General features: G+C 40.5%; 1 protein-coding gene across 6 annotated transcripts in view; it reads left to right on the forward strand.

The window, feature by feature from the left end:
• LOC126185004 (acidic mammalian chitinase-like) overlaps positions 1–26,902 on the forward strand; it is a 178,000-nt gene that overhangs the window by 38,876 nt on the left and 112,222 nt on the right. The gene's annotated exons all lie outside the window — the stretch shown is intronic.

The raw sequence follows: 26,902 nt of genomic DNA on the forward strand, positions 1-26,902 counted from the left end.
TCATGTGTCCTCCGTTTGCAAATCTGACTGCATACATGATGTTCATGAACATGATGCTGATTCTGATTCTGTGTTGTCTGTCAATTGTACTTTTTCCCTTTCAGGGAAGTTATTGCTCACTGTCCAAATACTTGGTCGAGATGTTCGTATGCAGGTGGATACTGGTTCTGCTGCCACTATCATCAATTCTCAGACGTATCTTCAGTTGGGTTCTCCAGTCCTGTCACCTGTCACTAGGTAATTATGGACTTACAATAAACAGAAGATTTCTCTCTTGGGAGAATTTTTGCTGAGGTATCTTACAAATCTGTCGTTCACACTGTTCCCATATTTGTGGTCAACTGTAGTAACATGGAGAATCTTTTTGGTTTTGATGCCTTGTCGATGACATTTTTGTCCCCTTTTTTTCCTGGGTTAGGCTGTGCAAACGACTTTGAAGCTCATATCATGCTCAAACCCACTGCTCGGCCTAAGTTTTTTGGGCTCGGCCCATTCTAGTGGCACTTCGTGATCAGGTCAAATGGGAGCTGGATTGTCTCACTGCTTCAGGGGTCTTGCTTCCTGTCACTTCCAGTGAGTGGTCCTCTCCTGTCGCTGTCGTTGCTAAGCCAAATGGTGATATTCGTCTCTGTAGCGATTCCAAAGCCCCTGTAAATGCGCAATGCGTTATCGACACTTACCCTATGCCTCGACCTGAAGAATTGTTCACAAAACTTGCTGGACGCCAGTATTTTTCTAAACTTGACATGTCAGAAGCTTATCATCAACTTCCTCTCGATGCTGCTTCCCAGCAGTTTCTGGTCCTTAACACACCTTTTGGCCTCTATCAATACCAATGATTGCCATTCTGGGTTGCCAGCACCCCTGGTCTCTTTCAGCGATTCTTAGAACAATTATTGCTCAATGTCCCTGGGTGTATTAATTACCAGGACGACATTGTTGTCACTGGCTCCACCACTGACAAACATATTCAAAATCTCTGCACACTTTTTCATGTCTTACAGACTGCCAGTCTTAAGTGTAATCTTCAGAAATCACAATTTTTTCAGGCATCTATCACGTACTTGGGGTTTCCTCTCTCTCAGGATGGTATTCGTCTGCTTCAGCAAACTGTCGCTGCGATCAATGCCCCTCTTCGCCCTACATCTGTTAAGGAACTACAGCCCTTCTTGGGGAAAATAGCATACTATCACAAGTTTTTACCATGTGCTGCTCCGGTGGCTCAGCCGTTGCATTGCCTGTTGCATAAAAACATGCCTTTTCACCGGTCCGCATCATGCGATGCGGCTTTCCAGAAATTGAAGACTATGCTGAAACAGGCACCGCGCCTGGCTACTTATCAACCTGGCCAACATCTTGTTCTTGCCATGGACGCCTCTCAATACGGGGTTGGTGCAGTCCTTGTGCACCATTTTTCTGACGGTTCTGAACAACCCATTGCTTATGCCTCCAAAACGCTCACGGAAGCCCAACAGAAGTATTCTCAAATTAAAAAAAAAGCTTTGGCCATTATTTATGCTCTTCATAAGTTTGGTGTTTTTCTCTATGGATCCATATTTCATCTTGTTATGGATCACAAACCACTTGTTTCTCGGTTTCATCCATCAACGTCACTTCCCGACAAGGCTGCACACCGCCTCCAGCATTGGGCTCTTTACTCGTCTCGTATCAATTATGAGATTCATTTCCGGCCGACGGCTCAACATGCGAATGCTGATGCACTGTCTCACCTTCCCATGGGTGCTGATCTGGTATTCGATACGGATGAACTTTTGTGTTTCCACCTGGATGTTGCCGAGCAGCTGGTTGTGGACGGGTTCCCCATCAACGGGGACCAGCTGGCAGCTGCTACGGGTTCTGATCCTACCCTCTCCCAGGTTTTACGCTCTATTCAGAAGGGTTGGTCAGATCGTCGGTCTGCTAAGATTTCTGATCCGTTGCGGAACTACTATGCTTTGCGTTACCACCTCACGGCTAGGGATGGTGTTATCCTCCTTTCCACCGAAAATGCTTCGCCGCGTGTTGTGGTACCTGCATCTTTGCATGCTTCGGTCTTGCGCCTCCTTCACCAAGGGCACTGGGGTGTCTCTCACACGAAATCTCTGGCGCACCCTCATGTGTACTGGCCTGACATTGACTCTGAAATCGCACACATGGTCACTGCCTGTGGCCCTTGTGCATGACAGGCCGCCGCCCCGAAGTCATTTTGTCATCGTGGCCTTCGCCTGAGAAGCCCTGGGAGCGTATTCATGCCAACTTTGCAGGACCTTTTTTAGGTACTTATTGGCTTCTCGTTATTGACGCCTACTCTAGCTTTCCTTTCATTGTCCGTTGCACGTCACCTACCACCACAGCAGCCACCAATGCTCTAGCTCGCATTTTCTCTTTGGAAGACCTTCCCTCTACTCTTGTTACTGATAATGACCAACATCTGGCGGAGCAACACTACTCGCCTCCTTCTCCTACGGATGCGGACACATCGCCAATATCTCCTGTTATAACAACCGGACTTGCCGCAATGGGCCGATTAGTGCACGGGGCCCCAGCAGATTCGACCCCCACGTCTCCTGTCATCTCGACCCATTATCATCAGGGACACTACCGTCTGTACGGGAAGCCTCCTCCTAGAAACTTTACGGCCAGTCAAACAACACCTATGGACATTAGCAATCTACAGACCACCTCCATCAAGACCTGTGCAAAAACTTCAAAGGGGGGAAAAGTGTTGTGACTTTCAAAGTGCCGCCGCACAGTTACGCGCGTCCTCTACATGCGGCGCTGTCTGCCGGCCGTGCAGCAGCAGCGCCACTTAAGCGGCCAGCCAGCCAGCGGCCGCTAGAGTTGTACTCAGTTATGATTTGACTCTTAAAGTATACACACGACTTACTCTGTTTACTTGCTCTGTGACTTTCATGTATTGCATCTTCCTTGAAATATATTTGTTCAACTTGAAGTTATAACAAAAATATTACTGTATTTTATAATGCTTAAGAAACATTGTACAACATACAGTCCTTTGAAATATCTCATAACATAAAAAGAGCAGCCAAAATTGTGCTGTTAAAGTGATTAAGCCACCAGTATGACATGTCGCATGGAAGCCCCTTGACATCATTGGCGTTATTGTTTCAAGCCCATCACATTTTTAAACCACAGGGACTATTATGTTTCCTGCATTTGCATGAAATACATCTTACACTCAGAGAGCCATGAATTATGTTTATGAACTTATGAATTTTGGAAGACTTTTTATTCAACCTCATTTTTACAAAAATTAAGTACTGACACTAAAGCCTTACTTACATACCCTGCTCCACTTTGCTTTCCACCCTATTAATGTCTTCTTTCATACCTATATTACTCAAATTACTCATAATTTGTCTTAACATCATTTCCACTTTTCTGTTTGTCATAAACTTTTTCCCTTGCTGATTTTTGCTACTAGATTCCTCCTCCTGAACCTTAACGATCTCACCCACTTCAGTACTATTTTTGTCCATTTCGCTCACATCACCACACAATGTATATGATGCTTTTATTATTCCATTTACAATAGGCTTTTCATCCCCATCTTTCAAAGTTACATTCACGTCAGATTGATGAACACTATCGTGTACTGAACCAGGCTGCTGTTGTGCCTATGACTTGTTCATTAATGCCACTCATTATGTATCTTTTGCTATGGAATTACCTTGTTTTTTAATCACTCGTCTGCTGCTTGCTGCTGCTGCAGTTGTCATCTCGATTTGTAGTCTGCTGCAAATTGTAATTCTTTCAGCAAGGCGTCATGTTTATCTCCGGTCAGCTGTGTCCACCTGTGTGCTCACTGTCTGCTGCTGTACTCAGTGGCTTCTTCCATAGAACCCACTCGCTGATGGATTACTGTCATACTGTGGCCATGAAAACCAAACACTGATTGGCTGTTGCATCACTGCACTGCAAACCACTCTTGATTTCACTGTTCAAAGTTCGCAACTCGTTGTTTATAGTGGCTACGTACAATAGTCCTCACCCGGGGCACCACATGTAGTGGTTCACCTACTTTGTTTCTTCATTTGTTGTCCTTGGTGTTGACATACTGACAGAAAAAGCAGTGGGTGGACGTACAGAACTGTCTACTGTAAATGATGTAGCCGACAGATGCACAACTGTGTTTCACAGTCTCTTACTTTCACTTTTCACAATCGCCGAATAATACACAGTTATATATTGCCAGTGCACTGATGTTCTAACTTTGCATAAGCCTCATTAATAGTTTGCAGTTGAACATCCACATACTGCTACAATAGTTTACTGTTGAACATCTATGAGCAGTAAAAACATAACCACAATGTTCACAGTTCTTGAAGAATAAGCGGGTACATATGGAAACAGACAATGTCATTGTTTTCACACATGACCTGTTGGTGTAACACTTATTTCACTGTCAAGTCGATGCATGGTTGTCATTCTAACCAAAACTGGTTCCTCATCTGAAGCTTGGCCTTGGACTGACTGTCTTGTGACTAGAAATGGAGCCCTTATATATCCTCAAAATAATAGGTACTGAAACTACACATTGTTCAAAGTTAGGCCGAATTAGTTGATTAAATGATGAAATTAACATGTATAGTTACACAAGCAATACTTTTGCAAAAACTTTTAATTACTTTTGAATTGATTAAGTGCTGGCTTAACTAACATGTTTTCGAATAGAGCGAAATAGACACTTTAAGATTACCAGTATTTCGTCTTTCAAATGTTTATAATTAATACAGAATCTATATTTGTTTATATGTCAACAATAGAACTTAAGCTATGAAACAATTACTGATTTCACACTATAATAAAAGATACTAATTAGGAATAGTCAAAATAAATTAGAAAATCAAATACATACATAAAACTAATCACAAAACTAGATCTGGTGTTATATTCTTTAAAACTGAGGGCCAACCTTTCTCTTTTATGAAAATGCAGATTACATTCACGTATGTTAATGGTAAATAGTTAAAAGTAATGAAACTGAATTTTAAGGAGGCAGATGGCAGAACAAGAGGGGAAGTAAAAATATCCCACCTTGCTTCATCACAGAGTGTCTTCAACATGTGGCAAAATCAAGGTGAAACTACTTTCAGATGATGTGTGGTTGGGTGGCCACCCCTCATAACTGATGTTGGATGTCGTAGGCTGGGCAGACTGATAAAACAGGACAGGTGGCAAACTGTGGTGGAACTACCATTAGACTTTCATGCTGGGCAAGGTACAAGTGTGCCTGAACACACAGTGCACTGAACACTCCTAATGATGGGCCTCAGCAGCCAACACTGCATGCATGTTCCAATGTTAACACAACAACATTTGCAACTATGACTGAAATGGGCATGTGATCATGGGCATTGAACATTGCTGCAGTGGCAGAGTGTTGCACGGTCTGATGAATCCCGATACCTTCTTTATAATGCCAATGGGAGGGTGTGAATCTGTCATCTTCCAGGGGAACAGCTCCTTGATACCTGTACTGTGGGCTAGAGACAAGCTGGCGGCAGCTCCATTATGCTCTGAGGAACATTCACGTGGGCATCCATGGGTCCTGTGGAGCTAGTGTAAGGTTCCATGATGGCCAGGGAGTGTCATACCACTTACACACCTTCATGACAATCATGTTTCCTGAAGGCAGTGGCATTTTTCATTGAGGTAATGCACCATGTCACAAGGCTAGGAGTGTGGTGGAGTGGTTTGAGGAACATAGTGTCAAGTTCCAATTGATGTGCTGGGCCCAAACTCGCCACATCTGAAGCTGATTGAACATATCTGGGATGTGATTTAAAGTGGCATCAGAGCTTATCATCTCCCTCCCCATAATTTATGGGAATTAGTTGACTTGTGTGTGCAGATGTGGTGACTGTAAAAATTTTGAGTCATATCAAGAAGTTATGTCAGCTTGAAATGGGTAAATTTGCAGATTTTTCTAGAGTAGCACTTAAGGGTTGGAATCTACTCACTGGCAAAACATCAGTAAAAGTTGACCACTCAAAACTGGGATCACACTGATAAAAAAGTGCAGTTTTTTTACCTGAAAACAGTCTTTTGCTGCTATGTCAAGAAGTTTTCGTTTACTCCTTGTAGGCTTTCTTTAAATTTACAGAGTAAGCCTTTTAGTTCTGTCAATGATTGTGCTAAGCACTGCATGTTAACTTATGAAAATATTATTTTTTCCAGTTATTGCACTGACATAGTGCAGTTCATGATCTTTTTTGCAGATCTCAGTTTCTTCCACATGATTTATTGATTTTTGTTGCAGTACACATACAGCTTGTCAGTCTGAGTAGCCAATCCTTTAAAATTTTAGTTCTTGAGAGAGACTTTTCCTTCTTGCCAGCATTAAAATTGTACCCATTCACCAACCTTATTTCTGTATCAGAGATGACAGTGGCCTCAGATGTAGAGATAAAGGTCAGGAGATATCAGTGTCATTTATATACTATTACAAAGGGTCTCATCTGCTTTCGTCTTAACCATCTTAACATTGAGGAAAGCTGGGCAACATTTTTCTGGTTTCATTATGATTCTTATACTAAGAGATATCAAGTGAAGGTGGTCTGAAAAATGTTTATGTCCCACACATCCATATCACAAACATGTCACCTATGGGTTGGTAAATTTCATTGATTTTACATGTGTCAGTTCTAGTAGCAACAGTCAGCCCATTGGCACTCCAAAATTTTGTTCATAATGTTTTTCATCAAACAGAAAGGTTGATTAATTGCTTTGGCAGAAGACCTCTGTAAAATTTGTGAAAATTTTCCCTAATTCTATATCTAAAGTGTTAACTTTTAATTGGGAATACAACATCAGAGCTACAATTCACTGAGACAGTGGAATTCCAGTTTTTGCATTTGCATCTCCCCTTATATTGCTGATCTTTCTTTGAGATATTTTGCCATCTGATAGGTGTGTGTAATGGTATTCCTGACTACTCATCTCCAGTGGAACTGCTAATTGAAAATCTTTGTAGTTTCTATTACAGGCAAGAAGTATTGAGAAGAATCTTCAGTATCTTCTCAGTTGTGTTAGTGTAACTGATACCATCTGTCTGAAGTACTGATATTCTTAAGGTCCTACATTTTCTAGTTTATAGCTCATTTGCTGAATTATGTCCAGAGCTTTGTCTTTGTCACCAGACAGAATTACAGTTTTTCAGTACTCTTACAGTTCCTCAGCAAAAATGATTTCTTGCAGGGAATGTCAGATTTCAGTACTGCCATTATGGTAAATACTCTGTCCATTCTGTCAGGTATCAACATATTCGTCATCAATTTTTCCTCATCCTTGTAGCTTTTAGAATATTATGGGTAAAACATGTCTACAGTTCATGATTCTGAATTGACTGGCTCATTGGTGTCACTTGGTATTGGCTCCAACTCTGCATCAGTGGATGGCCACACTTTTCTCCACCTCTTCATTATGGTAGCATTCTCCATCTTATCCCATGCTGTTTCCGTTTAGAAAACATCACCACATAAGTTGGTTGCTTTCCACATCCTCAACATAGCCTTTGTAGAGTTGTTTTCACATTAATTAAGCAAAGAGCTAAGAAGTACATGTTTATAATGACATTTAATTTATTCCAGAATTCCCTGGTCCATGGGCTAAATCAGGATTGTCAGATTGAGTGAAAGAAAGAATGCTTGTATATCACTGGACTTTAGGGTCACTTCAGAAAGATGACCGAGAGCAACGTTAATTATAAGAACAGCTTGCAGTGGAAGCTTTTTTTTCTTCAACTCTTCCTCACAGCTGGTGCAAATGTTCTGTGGAACAACCAAGAGAATATTTCTCTGTCGATCCATGATGTCTTCTGAGCACAATATTGCACTGGTAGTCACTGTGTTGAAAACAATGTGAATGTTGGTTTCCCCAGTCACCATGAGCAGTAGTTTATGACTCCCATTTGCATTACAACATGTTGTTAATGTTATGTGTTGTTTCTGTTGTTTGTACCCATGTGCTTTCTTCTCATTATTGGCAGATAATATTTTTGAAGAAAGCATCTTTTAAAAGAGACTGATTTCATCAGCATTGTATAATGCATCAGCAGTATAATGCGTCAGCAGTTCAGTCTTCTTCCTCTATCTTTCATATCTTATTTACAAACTCTTCTACAATTTTTCATTAGCTAAGTGACTTTCTCCAGTGACTGCCAGCTGCTGCACATCATGCCATTTTTTTCCAATTTGATAGCTGACCCTCAGTTGCTGCAAAGAAGTTACTGCTGCCTAGTTGTTTGTTAAATGCAATTGCTTTTTTTCTTTATTATTAGGTCACTTACTGGAATTCCTCTATTATGCTGTTGTATAAATCCTCTACAAACAGCTACATCAAGTTCTTCATTCTCAATCTTCCAAACATTCTGTTTTCGCAACACACTCTCCTGTTGGGTTGAGTATTGCCAAATAACATCTTCTTTCTTTTTGATGTCATAAATAGTAGCTTGCACAAGAGTCCTGCATGTGATGTTTGAAGTGATTGCTGTCTCAAATAAAAATCCGCAGATACCAGTCTTCAAATTCTGACCCCTATTTTCACTGGAACCAAGGTTGGGATCTTCCTATGTGTTGATCAGGGGGCCTGAAGATGGCATAATATATCACCAAAACTTATAGCCCAATAAAATAACAATTGTGAAATTTAGATGACTGAAAAGTGTTTGATCTGGCATTCTGTTTTAGAAGCTGTGTTAGTAAACTGTAAAGAAAGCCAGAATTTTAAATATGTATAGCATTGTTTAACATTGCGATTAACTTACAACGTTGTTGCACATGATGATACATTGTTCTGAACATCATTTCTGCAGGAGTGACTATAGGCTGGATGTGGGCCATATCACTGAGAGGCCACACTACTGATGGCCACATTAGCAAGAGTTTAGTGTAGTATGAAAGCATCTCTGTAATGACCTATGCCAAACCTTCATCCTCACATATTCAAATGGTAGTTCAAAATTAGTATTATTAAAGAAATTCAGGGTTAATTAATTGGCCAATAACAAAACTGCTTTTTATTAAAATTTTGTGCAAGCTACAAAAAAAGTGACACAATGATCAGTTTTGGCTTAAAGAGGCCCACAAGCTGAGTTAGCCACATTTTATGTAATAATTGTATTTGACTTCATTGCACACTACAGGTAATTTTTGTCTTTTTCTTGTAATTTATTAGACATGGCTGTGGTATACAGGAATTCATGAAAATAAGACCAGAGACACAGCAGCTAATGATGCATACAGGGATCACTGTGTGCCATTCCCCTGGGACCCACATTCTGCTTTACAATCAGAAAGACTTGCAACTTTGAGATGAGGAATGGGTATATGGGAATCAGGTTGCTTAGCTGCCATAACAACCTGAACACCACTTGTATGAACTTATTATTTTTTCTAGCTGCACAATTACACATATACACACATAAACAAGCCTCGCGAGCATCACCGGTCGAAACGTAAACACACACTGAACAAAGGCGCACGCCAAGACCCGTGTCCTAAAAGCGTGTCAGTGCGCAGAGATACCGCTCTGCTCTATTCCGGTGGTCGATGACTGCCACAGAGCCCCCCCCCCCCCCCCCCCCCCCCCCATTCCAGTGCGGAGCACAGTGAGAGGAGGTGATGTAGGTTGGCATGGTGATAGGTCCATTGTGATGAAGTCATGGTGCCATGCTGGTGGGCGTAGCGGGCAGCCGAAACGGGGAAACTGGGATCAAGTGGCCCGGCGATGTGGTGGTGTGGTGTGCCGTGAGTGGCACGCGAATGAAGAGGTGGCCGTCCTCGTCGATCGAAGCGGTGATTGCCGCCTCCTCCGCATCTGTCGGTACCGCAAACGTGTGTAGGAGTTGAAATACGGCAAATGTTATCCCGGCTGAGCCCCCAGTTGAAATACGGCAAATGTTATCCCGGCTGAGACCCCAGTTGAAATATTGCAAAATGTTTTCCCGGACGAGACACAAGTTGAAATACGGCTAACTGTTATCCCGGCTGAGACACAAGTTGAAAATATGATCACTATTTTTTATTTACTTAAATTTGCCATATTTCGTGACAGTACCTTTTCCATTAGACGTTTACACGGCGATATAGTCTTGGCTTCAGTTGTCTAAGTATGATTCCACAATGCGTCTTTGTTGGTTGCAGAATTGACGTGGTTCAACGTGTTTCTCTCATTTTGGTGTTTCAAATACAGTTTCTTCAAATGTAGTTTCTTCTTTTTTTAGTTAATACAAAAATAATAGTAACATACTTCAAATTGTTCTTCCGTCAACACCATGGTCAACACACACCAAGAGTTAGCTGCAGACTGACTATAGTCAAACACGACTCCAACGTCAAAGATGTTTTACACCACACACAATCTTCCAGTTGTAATCAGTCTCTTTGCTATTCTTCGATAGATTTTCTAATAGTAATCAATATGCTTTTACTCTCAAAAACAGAAGTAAATTAACATATAATAAGACAAATTATAATAAATCCTGACAAAAATATAAGAAAACATTTACAATTCGGTATCGACAAATACGGTAAAGAAAATAACATCTCCCAGATCCATTACAACTGCTCCCCAGGGCTTTTGTTGTTATGGACATATACAACAAAATCCCGACCACACTAAGTAATGGATCTGTATTACACAATTAGTACATTAATGATGCAGTCTGATAACCTCTTCCAAATTTGGACTCTTTGAATCTGTGGACTTGTTACTGGCTGTTGTTGCAATGATACTTCCCCATCAATCTCATACACAAAAATTCAAGTAAAGAAATTATTTAACATGACAAATATACATGGTATAAATCATACATGAGAAATATTCTATCATACAGCATACAGATTGAAAATAATAGAAAGGCAAAACTCATTTCCTAGATTAAGATTTAATTTTTTTTTTTATAAATATTAATGTTAGTTTCATTATTCTTACATATTGTACAGTAAAAATGATACTGGACATATATAGTGTAATGTGTTTTTCTCTATATTTGCCTTTTATATATATTTTTTTAACTTCTGATTTTTTTATTTTTTTATATTTTTTTTATTAGTCATGTTTTTTTTGTTTTTTGTATATTTTCCTTTTGCTTATGATTTTCTTTTTAATTTTTTTTTACTCATGTTTTTTTTTTTTTATTTTGTATTTATTTTTTTTTTCATATGATTTTCTTCTTTTAGTACAGCTAAAGATACATCAGTACTATCTAATTTATTTTTGCAATCATTTATGTACACTTGCCTTTCTACTACAATATTACTACAAATCACATTCTTGTGAAGAGTACTTTTGCTCCCCACAACATCAGTATAAACAACAATAAACTGCTCATATATCATGAGGCTTTATCTAAAATTGGTTTTGAAACTTATACCTTTGCATGCATGTCCTCACATGCATGCCTTCACCCACAGGGAAGACTTGGCTTCCAAAAATTAGAAAAATTCAGAAATGCTCACTATGGAGACTTTTTTTTTTTTTGTAAAAAAGTAAAAATAAATCTCTACCTCATTTTTTGTTACAACAGTGTTTTTTCATCAGTTTCAATTAACATGTGACTTCAAATTATTACTTTATACATACAAATATACATACTTGGTTGTACAGTCAGTTTTGTTCTAACAAGCATATTCCAGTGGAGGACTTTTGTTTTAGATGATAATAGGTTATTTAAATTTTGAAATTATGATTTCTGTTTATACAGTTTTAAAGAGACAACATTCCTGAGACCAAATAATTTCTTTGACTTAGGATACACCAAACGATAAGCATTAGGGTGTGGATTTTCTATGACTTCAAAAGGCCCAATATAGATATCAAAGAATTTTTTAATTTCTGAAGTTAACATTTTTTATTTTTCATGAGATTTGACCAGAACAAGATCCCCAATTTTAAAAGTGGTTAATCTTACCCTATTGTTATGTCTTTTATTCCTCTTTTCCCCTTGTTTCCTCATAGTTTCCCTGACAATATCTTCTCTCTCTTGCATAGTTAAAGGTGTACATTTAGGAAATTCAATAAGTTCTGATATAAGATTTGGAGGTCTAATATTAAACATAATCTCATACGGTGAAAATCCTGTGGAACTATGTTGTAGGCTATTCATAATATCTTCAAAATTTCGAATGTGCTCAAACCAGGTTGGATGTTTATGGCTGCAATAGGTTCTACAAAGTCTCCCAATTTCCCTTATATATCTTTCTGCAGGATTGGTGGACGGAGAATAAACAGATATAAGTATATGCTTCAATTTTGATCTTTCAATAAACTTTTTCCAAATTTTAGAGGTGAATTGTGAACCATTATCTGATAATATAGCTTTTGGTTTACCCACCTGTGCGAAATAATCTCTTTCAATTTTTATTGTAATTTCATGGCTAGTAGCTTTTTTCACTGGATATAGTTTAATTAATTTTGAAAATACATCTACCATAACAAATATGTAACAGTGACCACCTTTACTCTTTGGTAACATTCCATATAAGTCCACTGCGATAAGATCTAAAGGTTTTTCCGGAATAATGTTTTGCATCTCTCCACCAAATCTTTTATTGCTCACTTTAACTCTCTGACATTTGTCACAGGTTGCCAATTCTTTTCTTACCTTCTTTCCAATATTGTAAAAATAAACATTTTCTTGTATCTTTTGAATACACTTCTGTATCCCACAATGACCAAAACTTTCATGTATGTAAATGATCAGCTTATCAGCATCTGCCTCTGGCCAACACAGTTTCCAATTATCAGAATCTACATCTGTTCTCCGAAATAAAATCCCCTTATGTAATTTGTAAAATTTATCAAGTTTCTCATACCCCTTCTTGCCTAAACATTCTTTGATTAATTTCCAACTCTGATCTAAATTTTGATTTTTTCTAATTTTGTTACACATAGCTCTAATTGTTTTTTCATTTTCCACCCCTTTCAAGTATCTAATTTTAAATTGCTTTTCCTCCTCTTGTTCAAAAATCTCCTTTTCTCCCCCAATTGGTAACCTTGAAAGTGAATAGCTACTACATTCTCAGAACCTTTTATGTGTTTGATTTCAAAGTCAAACTGTTGCAGAAAAATTGCCCATCTGGTCAATCTACTGTGGTATAATTTGCACTCTTGTAAGTAACTCAAAGCTTTGTGATCCAAAAATACTATGGTTTTATGTCCAACAAGGTAAATTCTAAATTTTGTAAAAGCCCAATGAATTGCCAAAAGTTCCTTCTCTGTGACTGTATAATTTTTCTCATGCTTGAGTAACATTCTGCTTGCAAATGCTATGGTACAATGTATCTTAACCCCATTCTCTACTCTTTCTTGAAATAACTCTGCTCCAAGCCCATAATTACTGCTATCAGTGTTCAAACAAAATGGTAAATTAAAATCAGGCCTGTGTAATAAGTGTTGCTTCCTCAACTCTTGCTTAATTTTATCAAACTCTTCCTGACAACTTTTATCCCAAACCCAAACAGTGTTTTTCTTAAGTAACTGACTTAAACATGGTGCATTCAGGCTCTGATCACTTATATGTTTTCGGTAATAACCGCATAACCCAAAGAACGACTTTAATTGTTTTTTAGTCTTAGGAATAGGAATTTCTGAAATTGCTTTAATTTTTTCTGGATCTGGCAAAATTCCCTTATCTGTGACAACATGACCCAAAAATTTTAATTCAGAAACTGCAAATTTACATTTTTCTAACTTCAATGTCATCCCCCCTTTTCTAAGTTTTTTACAAACTGACTTCAAAATCAAAAAAATGTTCCTCCCAATTTTGCCCTGTAACCAAAATGTCATCCACATAAATTATCAGTTTAGACGCAAGTTCTTGCCCCAGTACATGATCCAAAGCTCTTATAAATTCGGAAACAGAAGAATTTAACCCAAATGGCACAACACAATATTGGTAACTCTTTCCATTGTACAAGAAAGCAGTATATTTTCTAGAATTAACCGAAAGTGGCACCTGATGAAAACCTGAAGTTAGATCCAAACTTGACATGTATTTTATATCTGTAAATTTATAGAGTAACTCATCAATATTTTCAGGATGGTCTGTCTGTCTGAACAAAATTTTGTTTAAGTGTCTAGAGTCCAAAACCAATCTTACTCCACCATCTTTTTTCGAAACTACTACTAGAGGATTATTATATGCACTGATACTCCTTTCTATTATATTACATCCTTCCATCTTTTTCAGCTCTTTCTCAACAGCAGGTCTTTTTGATATTGCAATACTGTATGGTTTTATGAAAAATGGTTCATGAGATTTTACCTGAAGCTCACACTGATAACCCTTTACCCTACCAGGTATGTCACTGAAAACATCACTGTATTCCCACAGCAGATTTTCTAACTGTTGTTTTTGCTCCCCAGATAAATTTTGTGTTTCTGAAATTTTCAAATTTACTAAATTCCCAAATTCAACTTCATCAGTATCAAATCTATGAGTTTCAATATTCTCCAATCTATTTTCTTTTAGTAAATTGATACTGTCAAAATTTCCATTACTCTGATCATCAAGTGTGTTCACAAAATTTGTCTGAATGTATTCCCTTTCACTAGTTTCTATCAAAAGTTTTCTTCCAACCCAATCAAATGCTGTATTTACTTTTACTATCCAATTCATACCCAAAAGAAAATCCTCATTAAATTCCTGAATTACAAAACATCCATGTGTGAACAACTTGCCTTCAATTAAAAATGTCACTAAAGCCTGGATTTTTACCAATTTACTGCTCTTCCCAGTAGCACCTTTTATCTTTACCCCAACAACTGGCATTTCAACAAAATCTTTCCCCACTTTCAATTTCTTGCTTAACCTTTCAGATATTCCCGAGATCTCACTTCCTGTATCAATTAAACATTTACCAATCCATAACCCAATTTGAACTTTTATATAAGGACTGCAAAATTGATCACTTTTCTCAGAACCTGTATCCTCATGTAATAAATCACTTTCAATTTCCCCAAACCTATACTTATCAGAATCATATGGTATATCATTACATGTATTATTTGTCGCAGTTATAAAATTTGCACAAGACACAAAATTGTCATGAGTACTCTCTATTATCTTAAATAGCCAAGAATTTTCATCCAAATCACATTGTATACTATTGAAGTACTTATCCTTCAGCTTTTCAAAAATAAAATATCTCATCTTTTTCCACCACTCAGGACATACAGTTTCACATACATTAATAAGCATCTTTCTAAAGTTCTTGTCAAAAGAAATAGTTTCACTGTTCAGCCATATATTCATAAGAAATGTGTGTGTGTCATTAGTATCTGTAAAAGTTTCACTTAGGCTACAAGTTATACATGTGGCACCGTTATTTGTGTAGTCAGATTCTTTACCAACAACATCAAAATTCACACTTTCACATACATCCATCTTGTGAGCTTTATTCATCCTGGTAACATCCCTGGGAATTTCTATAATATTCTCACTATTTAATCCATTTTCAACCATGTGTATACCCAACTCCCTATTTAAACTAATGAAATACCTTTCCTCAACATCATCATCAATACCATTACCATCATTATCAACTTTATCAACAACATCATTATCATTATACATATTCAAGTCATACACATTCAAATTATCCCCCAAAATATTATTTCCCCTTTCTAAAGGTACCAGATCCCTTTCACCAATATTTTCATTCTCACAGCATGCATTCTCTCTTTCATTCACACACATCCCTGAACTACTACAAATCACATCATCTGACAAAATGTTGTTCTTCTCTGCCCAAGTGTAAAATTCTGTTAAATTAAATGGATCACAATTACTTTTATCTACTGTATGTTCTTGTGTACTGAAAATTTTATTTTTATCAATATTATTTTCCTCTTGAAATTTTTTCAATAAGTAACAACTAATAACCTCATGTGATAGCTTAGGTTTGGAACTGTCATGTTTGGGTTTATGATAGTCACATCCATTGGTCCTTTCATCATGCTCACCTTCTGCCTCAACCTTGCGGACCTTCAAGGGGGCGTCTACTCGTTTTTTGTTTCCTGAATTACAACTGGTTCCTGATTGAACTGCTGATTGTGGTTCTGCCAATGCCTCTGATCCACATTTCTGTTCCCATTCCTATGCCAAACATTACCTGATTGTTGGTAGTTTCTATTGTACTGACCTCTATCAAAATTTCTGTGATTTTGATCCCTAAAGTGTTCTCTATTTTGTTGATTATTACCGCGAAAATCATGTTCTTGTTTTGGATAAAAATTATGGTACTTCTTTTGAAAATTGTTATATCCCCCTGAATTTTGACTGACACCATGATAATTGTTTTGTTCCCTTTTTTGAAAGTTATCATTTCCCCAATTTTGACCGTTACCTTTCTGAGTAAACCCACTGTGTGTTGTTGTTGTTACCCTATCCAACTTTTCAATATAATTGAGAAACTGCTCTACATTACTATCAGGACATTGAACTAAACTCAACTGCATTGCTGATGGCAATCTTCTCTTTAAGGTATCAATTTTGATCAAGTCATCCAAAGGTTTTGTTAAATGAATAAGTTTTTGAAGTTCACTTTTGCAAAATTGTTTCATGCTCCCATCTGATTCTCTATAGTTTCGCCCATTCAAAAATTCACTTTTGATTCTAGTTTGTTTAAGATCATCCCAAAAATTTTCCAGAAATTTTGATTCAAATTCTGAAAATGTCATCCCCATAGTTACAATCTGGTTTGCCCAAGTCAAAGCTTCCCCTTCCAAGAATTTTTTCACAAATTTAATTTTTATTTCATCTGGTGAGTGAGGTAAAAAACAATCTTTACAATACTGCATAAAATCAACGGGATGTAAGGGTCCATCTACCGAAAAGTGCTTCACTGGAATATTAGATACAAGATTACATGTGTTGAAATTGTAATTTTTGCTTTGAAATTCAATGTTAAAACTTTCAATTTTTTCGCTAAGTTCTTTGACAGATTTTTTGTTTTCTAAATCATTGCATTCTACTTTTTCTTCTAAAGTAACCAAACGATTGTCAGTTTTTTGTTCTACATTTTTTACTAAAACTTTTGTATTCTCATCCAAATTTTTAATTTCCCCTTTAATGTCATTAAAATCAATTAAATTTATTTCCCTATCTGCCAGTAACTCATTTTTTACAGTATTAATTTCACCGCTCAATTTAGCATCAATTTCATTTACTTTTGCTTCCACAGATTCAATTTTTTCCTCAGCATTGCCAACTCTGTTCGAAAGATCACCCACTTGGGTATTGACTGCTTGGACTTGCAACAAAATGTTATCAATTTTTTCATCCCAGTAAGTCTTATTGTCGTCAAGTGTTTGTTTAATTTCTTTCGTGAAATTTACAAGAAAACTTTTTAAATCAAACTTATCGGTTCTTTCTCTTTCATTTGACCCGTCCTGATGTTCAAAGTCTATTAAATTACTACTTTCTACTTTAGGCACAATACTCTCGAAAATCTCATAAGTCATTGTGAAGAACAAAAATTTATACACAACAATACAAAACAAGATAAAAAGATTGTTTTAACAAAATACGATGGTTTCGTGACTTATCTGGAACACTCTTCTACTGTTGCAAAACCACGTTTTCCATCCATGTGATTGTTGACCAAAATTCTTGAAGTATTTTCTTCTGTCGAAAATTATATTTTTCGCCGAAACATTTCTTCATCAAAACTTTCACTTCCCGATGAATACAAACACTGTAACACACATTCTGAAGAAACTGGTATTAACACACAAAAATTTTCTTCCTCGTAGCACTGTTGAAAATCTCGTGAACACGATATCCCGGCTGCTGAGCCCCCAGTTGAAATACGGCAAATGTTATCCCGGCTGAGCCCCCAGTTGAAATACGGCAAATGTTATCCCGGCTGAGACCCCAGTTGAAATATTGCAAAATGTTTTCCCGGACGAGACACAAGTTGAAATACGGCTAACTGTTATCCCGGCTGAGACACAAGTTGAAAATATGATCACTATTTTTTATTTACTTAAATTTGCCATATTTCGTGACAGTACCTTTTCCATTAGACGTTTACACGGCGATATAGTCTTGGCTTCAGTTGTCTAAGTATGATTCCACAATGCGTCTTTGTTGGTTGCAGAATTGACGTGGTTCAACGTGTTTCTCTCATTTTGGTGTTTCAAATACAGTTTCTTCAAATGTAGTTTCTTCTTTTTTTAGTTAATACAAAAATAATAGTAACATACTTCAAATTGTTCTTCCGTCAACACCATGGTCAACACACACCAAGAGTTAGCTGCAGACTGACTATAGTCAAACACGACTCCAACGTCAAAGATGTTTTACACCACACACAATCTTCCAGTTGTAATCAGTCTCTTTGCTATTCTTCGATAGATTTTCTAATAGTAATCAATATGCTTTTACTCTCAAAAACAGAAGTAAATTAACATATAATAAGACAAATTATAATAAATCCTGACAAAAATATAAGAAAACATTTACAATTCGGTATCGACAAATACGGTAAAGAAAATAACATCTCCCAGATCCATTACAGAGTGTAACCTGGGTGGCTGAATTGTCCAATGTGCAGGGGGGACACGCAGGACGAACAGTGTCCCATCTCATAGCTGGAGAGACAGGTCCTCGACTGGAAAACATGACGCATCGATGTGGAAAACGGCAACGCTGGCGTCGTCGGTCTGCATCGGCCGGTCAACGGAAACACTAAGGTGAGGGGAGGGAGGGGTGAAACCTTCACAGGCGACCTTTCCTGAAGCCTCTGAGCTGGGGGGAGAACACGAACCACTGGTGTCACACGTATCATCACACGCATCGTCACCTGCGCCACAGGTACCGGAGGGGGGATTTGGCACGTTTGAGGTATTAGAGATGGAAGGTGGCATGAGAGTGTGGTCGGGGTGGAAGTTGTATTCTGAAGTTGCCTTGTCGTTGAGGTGCCCAGCTGGTTTAAGGCCCGAGACGGACACTGTTTGTATTCTACCGTTGCACAGAATGTCAAAGGTCTGCAGCGAGCGGCTTATCACTTTGTGTGGGGCCGAGTAGGGCGGGTGTAGTGCGGGCCGTACCATATCATCGCGCAGCATCACATAATCGCAAACATGTAGGTCTTTGTGCATGAAGACACGAGGGACCATGTGTGCTCGAGGGGGTGGGGGGCGCACATTCGCGGCGATGTGTTGGTCATGTGCTATAAGCGTCGGAAGTTCTGACTGCGGGGGGGGATCAGAATCCTCGACGAATTGTGCTGGGAGGATGAGGGGCTCCCCGTACAACAATTCCACTAGGGAGGCTTGCAAATCGTCTTTGTAAGCTGAACAGACACCTAGTAGTACCCAGAGGAGGGCTTCGGACGAAGATCTGTTGTGGCACATCAGCGCTGCTTTTAATGTGCAGTGCCAGCGCTCGACCAACTCATTGCTTTGTGGGTGGTAGGCGGTTGTACGTAATTTGTTTGCATCACATAGATTGCATAATTTGCCAAAGAGTACAGCTTCAAATTGTCGTCCTTGGTCCGTCGTGACCGAAGATGGGCAACCGAACTGTGCGATCCAGGAGGCGATGAAGGCCCGTGTGACAGAGTCGTCGGTAATGTCTGTTATTGGAATTGCCTCCACCCACCGACTAACACGGTCGATGATAGATAAAATGTATCGGAAACCCTTGGAAGGAGGGAGTGGTCCGACCAGGTCAAGATGGACATGACGGAACCTGCCTTTTGGTACCTCAAACAAGCCTAGGAGTGGGTATGCGTGATGGCCGACCTTAGCGCGTTGGCAAGGTATGCATGCCCGTGTCCAGTTTTTGCAGTCTGCTCTAACCCCAGTCCATACAAATTGCTCTGTTATGAGGCGTGTGGTACCCCGAATACTGGGATGTGCTAGGTCGTGGATAGCGGCAAATAACTTATGGCGCAATACTAGGGGGCGGTCAGTACCTGTGGAGACGTCACAGAGGACTGGTAAGGCCGAACCTGAAATTCGGCGGGGCTCAATTGAGAGCGAGGTGGACTCGCTATTCAGTAACTGTCGAATGTCGTCATTCGCTTGTTGCTGGGCAGCTAGGTCATCGATGTCTCAAGAAAACGAGATCGTACCTACCTGTGACATGCAGTCAGCAACAACATTGTCCGCACCCTTGATATAATGGACGTCTGTTGTGAATTGACATATTAGGTCCATTAGGTCCATGTGGCTGAAACAGCGGGGGGGGGGGGGGGGGGGGGGGGGGGGGGGGGGGGGGGGTGTGAGGGAGGTGATTATGCACAGCGTCCACCAACGGTTTGTGGTCTGTATATATGGTCACTGACCTACCCTCAATGTCCTCTCGGAAATGCCGAACTGCCTCGTAAATAGCAAAGAGTTCTCGGTCAAAAGTGGACCACTTACGCTGGGAGGCTGCCAACTTCCGCGAGAAGAAACGTAGTGGTTGTGTGGAGCCTGCCACCTGCTGCAGGAGCACGGTGCCGATAGCAGCGTCGCCTGCATCAGCTGTGATTGATATTGGGGCGTCAGATACCGGGTGCGCAAGCGTGACAGTGTTCGCTAGTGCCGTTTTTAGTGCGTCGAACGCGCGTTGTATGTCGTCACCCCACGGGACCTTGCGGAGCCCTGAAATATTCTTTCCCATGAGTGCATCAGTCAATGGAGCCTGTAGGGATGCGGCGTGTGGGATGTGCCGCTGGAAAAAATTTATCATCCGTAAAAAACGACGTAGGTCTCGGTAAGTGTCAGGCAGGGGGAGGTCACATATAAAGGTGCGGAAACAGTATAGCCCAAAAATGTCACACTAGCGGACCGCAACTGAGATTTATCGTCGTTGGTTTGGACTCCATTCTCGGCGAGAATACTAAGAACTGTTGATAGGTGCTGTTTGCATTCCTCGAGGGTAGTTGATGAAATGAGGATGTCGTCCAAATACGCGTAACAGTATAGGAGTGAGAAACAGATGGAGTTGATAAACTGTTGCCAAGTCTGTGCGGCGTTTTTGAGGCCATATGGCATGTAACAGTATTCGTACAGTCCAAAAGAGTAAAAGAGGTGATAATTGCTGTTTTAGGGGTGTTGTACTGGTACATGGGGATCTGATGGTACACTTTTTGGCAATAAAGTGTACTGAAAACGCGTGCGCCATGGAGTTGTTGGGCGAAATCTTGTATGTTTGGTATAGGGTAGTTGTCTAAAATCGTTCTGGCATTTAACTGTCGGTACTCGCCACACAAATGAAATGAACCGTCCTTCTTGGGCACTAGATGGATAGGTGAGGACCAGTTGCTGTTGGATGGATGGACGATACCTGAATCTAACAGCTCCTGTACTGCGGTTTTTGCGTGATGCAATTTGGTGGCATTAAGGCTTTGAGCCTTGTTGCGTGCTGGGGGGGGGGGGGGGGGGGGGGGAGCTTTCCGTGGTGCTCAATCGGTGACAGGTACCCTTAGCAATCGTGCCTATCACCTGTGGGACACCCTGAGGAACCACACTGGGACTAGGTGGGGTAACACGCACTACATTAGAGGTAGGAATGTCACTGACCTGCAGAAAAATGCATCGTTGCGGAGGTATCTGCGCCTCGGTGGAGTTCTCGTGGGTGTATCCCCGTGGTGCGGAAGCGTCCCCTGCTGCCTCCCGTGCGCGTAACAGTTCAGCTGACGTGGCGGTCATCAGCTGTTGCAGGCACGCGTTTTCGGCGCGAAGGTCGGTGATCTCGAGGCGCTGGGTTGTCAGGCGCGACTGGGCGGTGGAGAGCTCTGTCGTGAGATGGGCGCGTTTGGCTGTCACAGTGGGCAAGGTATCACAGTGTGTGGCAGGGGGCGGGGGGGTGGTGGCGAAAATCCCTGGTATCCTGTTGCCGGAAGCGTGATGCAGGAGGGCTGCTGCCTCGAGGTCTGGCGAGAGCCCGAAGCTATGCAGAAAATCCATACCGATAATGGGGCAGTCGACATCCCCAATGCAAAATGTCCAGGTGCAGTGTAAATCAGGCGAGAGATTTAGTTGGAGTTCGGCTGAACTGTGGACACAGATTGCGGAATTGTTGGCTGCTCGCAGTGGCATGGCGGGCGTCAATGTCGAAGATGGGGCGCTCGACTTAGGAATGACGCTAGCATCGGCGCCCGTGTCCACCAGGAAATAGAGTGTGCTCATCCTGTCGTGGATGTACAGTCTGCCGGCATGGTGGGCAGCGGGGGCGGTCAGTCGATAATGTTTTTGGCACACTAAACTGCCGGTGCGAGCCGTGGCGCCTATTCTGACTCATGGTTCACGTTTGCGTAGTTGCAGGGTGCGCGACAAGAACGCGCAGCATCGCCGAACGTGATATGATACTAGCATAGTGAGTAAGCTGGGTGTTGTGCCTGAGCTGGTGAGCCGGCAACGTCACGTGGCGTGTTATGTTGTGCCCGCGTGGAGGTTGGCGGGGCAACCGGTCGAGGAACCGTAACAAGTACGGCCGTCTGGCCACCAGGGGGCTCCATCGGCTGTTGCTGCAAGCTGCGCGACTAGCCTCTGCCGGCCGGCCGGTGAAACGTAGTAGACGTGACGGCAGTGTCGCCAACATTCAGAGTGTCGGAAAAACAGGACGTGACCTGGTGATGTTTGATGATGGAATAAGCCTGGTCCGCCAGTCGTAGTTTTTCCTCCAGAGCAGCATTTTGGTAAGCCAACAGAGTGTAGTTGGAGGTTTGGCGGTACTTTCACAAGCCACAATGCCAAGAGTGCGAGATCGGGGAGTTGCTCCTTGCCCACCTGGGCCCTTAAATGGCACCAAAGTTGTGAAGCACATGGTCCCCTATTGGCACTTCGTGAATTATGTAGTGGATGGCTTCTGCTGGAGTGCGCGATAAGCGCTCGATGATGCGAGCTCTTGCGATGGCATATTTGTGCTGGCTTGGTGGCGAGAGCAATAGGTCACTGACCAGGTCCGGTTCGTCGTGGAGGTGGGTAATTAAACAAATGAAGTGTGCATGTCTCCCCACACTCCGTGAATGTCCATAATATTGTCCACTAACACAAACCATGATATAGTGTTGTCCTTCTGTAGTTGTCGCAGCTTTGGAAACCGCCCTACAGGTGGCTGCTGTGGCGTTGTGGGGGCAGCAGAGGTCCGGAAACTAGTGTAGGGTCGAGTGTCTGTACTGTAGCACAACTAGGCCTCTGACCACACAACACACACGGCGCAGGAGCAAACGCGGGCGTCGTGGCTGCTGCAAACATGGTCACATGCTGTTGGTATGTCGGCAACGTAGCGGTATGTGTGTTGGGCTGGTATGTAACATATTCATACAGGATGTTGCTGAGCACTGTGGTGAGGGAAGTTTTTGTTTCACCTGTGGTATGAAGTCCGGGAACTGCCATGTGTTTGGATGCACTGCAACATGTGTGGGCCACGGTGCGTGGACTGTAGTAGTGGGGTTACATTGTGCACAAGGGTTTAACACTGTAGTCAGAGCCGTCGATGGCTGAATTACCGGAAATTCATCCATGAATGAAATTGTAGGCAAACTCATGGCGAGCTCTGGGTCACAAATCACGTGGTGGTTCATCGGTGCATAACGGTGGCAGGAGGAAAGATGAGAAACACACGTACTGTGGTCGTATCGAAAAAGTCCGGCGTCACCACTATGGGAATCAGGTCGCTTAGCTGCTGTAATAACCTGAACACCACTTGTATGAAACCTGCATTTATTCTAACTGTACAATTACACATATACACACATAAACAAGCCTCGCAAGCTTCACCGGTCGAAAAGTAAACACACACTGAACAAAGGCGCGCGCCAAGACCCGCATACTAAGAACGTGTCAGTGCACAGCGATACCACTCTGCTCTATTCCGGTGGTCGATGACCGCCACAGGTAGATTGAGGGACAGGAAAACCAGCTGTCTGGTCACGGCATACAGGAATATGGAAAAAGAGCCTGCAGACATAGCAGGTGAGGAGGCAGTTTGGGAATACAGTATCCTGTTCTGCAGGAGGCTCTCATCCTAGTGTTAAATCAGAGAGGTACACAGTTGGGGAGAAAAGGAGGAGCTCATAGTAAGGGACAGAAAAACCAACTGTTTGGCCATGGTGTTCCATCACACTACTCTCTCTGAATGAATGACATCACTTCAACACAAATCTAAATCATGCACTCTTCAGTATATATGCTTTTAAATATTTGTGGTAGGCTTTTTAGTTAATGTATAAATAAAGAAATATGTACTTTTTTTGATTTTCCCACATCCTTGAGGATCATCTCATTATAAAGCTGTGGAAGGAGCATTTAAATATTAATTATTTTGTAAGTACATATTATGCGTTTGTTTTTCTGATGTCTTCAACCCTCTTGAGAGTCTCCTCACTGTGATTCTGGGAATTAAACAGTGTGTGTCATCTGAAGGCCACTGTTCATTAATGTACTGCTTCATACTCTGGCAGGAGGAACCCTCAGTGTGCTATGTTTGTGATGTATGAATCTCTGTGTTCCCTGTGTCCACTGAGTGCCTTTTCTATTTTAACAAGAGGGCAGAAGCCTAAGCTTTTTGCCAGCAGGTTCCAACTGTTGGTGGCAAGCCTCTTTTAGTTATCAATATTTTCTGCTGTGTTACTGTATATCTTTCTCATTTTTGTTGTATGCTTGTAACTAACAAATCTGACAAATCACTTGTTGTTATAGTGTTAGAGGGAGGGGAGAGAGAGAGAGAGAGAGAGAGAGAGAGAGAGAGAGAGAGAGAGAGAGAGAGAGAGAGAGAGAGAGTTTGTAGCAGCCGATAAAATCCTACCATTGCCAACATCAGAAGAGAAATAAAAAGAAACTGAAGAAAATAGGAGAGCCCAAAACAAAAGCTCACTTGAAGTGGTTTTTGCCACAGTAACTCCATAAATATTCTTGTAGTGCTTTTTTTTAAAATCTAGGCTATGGCATACAAGCCAAAAATCTTCATCTCTGATTTTTGAAAGCTATCAAACAAATTTTAAAAGTTGGCTTTATCTTTGTAGGGTAATGTTGATAGCAGTGAAATAGAAATAAAAGCAATTGAAATAATTTCTATAATGCTATCACAAGTTTGATTATTCATGGTCTGTGCCCAATAAATTTTTAGAGGTTTTGGATTTAATTGCTCACTAATAAAATATTGAAGAGAAGACATTCTTAGCCTTACATTTTGTTTACCATTGAAATTTGTAAGTGGTGGTGTTGATCAACTATTTTACAATTGGGTCACTTTTAGTGGTTCTTCTGTGTTGAATTGTAGAGCCTGGTTTTATTGTGAAATATGCAATTATTAAAGTTATTGCAGCTTGCTTATTCTAATGTAAGACATTATAAAAACTAGAAAGAAACATTTCACTAAAACTGATTTTGTAAATTACTAGCACTGCTTACTACTGCTACTGCTACTACCACTGCTACTATGACAACCGTATACTTTCATTATTCCTTATGATGCAGAAAACCAGTTCTATGTTTATGTATATTCTTTTACTCCTTTTTATTTCAGTTTAAGCATTTTTTCCATTAACCATGCATTAGTTACCGGTGTTTCACTTTTAAAAACGTTTGCTTCCAGAAACATCCAAGGATTTTTTCCCAAGCCAGTCACATGGCTTGTGTTAGGGATGGGTTTCATTCCCAACATACAAATTCTACCTTTGTGTTAGGTTTATCATGGTCATCTTGCAGTTTTGACTAAAACCTACAAAATTTTATTTCTAAACTGAGCAAGAGGAACTGTTGTCTTAACCAGGTTCATTGTTCTGGTCAATGACAATCAAGTCTGAAATATGTAACCTTCTCTGCTGAGAATTGCTCAAAACTGAGGATAAGCCTTTTAATTTATATGGCCTGCCTGGAAAATTTAATTGGATTTTGATAGAATGTTTGACCCATTTTAAATACTTGTTGTTGAAAATCAAAAAATTTAAAAAATATGCAATGATAAGCCAAAGCGTTATGACTACTGGCCACCACAAGATTGAATGCCATCTGATGGCATTGTAGGCACACAATGCTGTAAGCAAAATATATAATTGAAGCAATTATGAATGGGGAATCATTTTAGTGACAATTTGGGCCACAAATTTGGAAATCCACTGACATAAGGGACTTTGAGAAAGGGCAGATTGTTATGGCCCACCACTTGGGAACAAGCACCTTGGCAACAGTGATGTTGGTCATCATCTGTGTGTATGCTACTGTAATGATCATCTATGGAATGTGATTGAATGGTTGTGAAGCCACAAGTAGGTGACAAAGTGTTGAATGTACATGCCACATCAGAGAGCATGGAGGTTGGAGGCTTGCCAGCTGTGTAAAACAAGACAGACAGTTATCTGTGACATATCTGATGATGCAGGACAATGATGGGGCAGCACAAGTTTTTAAAAGCACACCATTCAGCAAACTTTGTTGAACATGGGAGACTGAAGCAGATGACCTCTGCATGTTCCCGTGTTGAATCAATGACAACGTCAATTATGATTGTAGTGGACATGGGATCTTGAAGATTAGAGTGTGGATTATTTAATACATGTCACTTAATTGAATTAATCATGTTTCTTGTTACACCAGGCTGATGGTCATGTCCAGATACACACTCATTCAGGGAAATGGCTGCTTGAAACATGAACCATGCCACAGGCACTATCTGGTGGGGGCAGTATTATGCTATGGAAGGCATTCACCTGGGCTTTCATGGGACCTGTGGTACTAATTGCACGCTCCATGATGGTTGTGGACTATGTGAATGTTTTTATGGATCACCTGTATTGATACATGCTTGATATCTTCCCTGATGGCTATGACATCTTCCAGTAGGATAACTGTCCCTGTCATAAGGTTACAGTGCTTAGTGGTTTGAGGAGTATTATAGTGAACTCACGTTGGTGTCTTGGCCATCAAATGGTTCAAA

The sequence above is a fragment of the Schistocerca cancellata genome, chromosome 4 (genome assembly GCF_023864275.1).
Source record: "Schistocerca cancellata isolate TAMUIC-IGC-003103 chromosome 4, iqSchCanc2.1, whole genome shotgun sequence".
NCBI classification, from domain to species: Eukaryota; Metazoa; Arthropoda; class Insecta; order Orthoptera; family Acrididae; genus Schistocerca; species Schistocerca cancellata.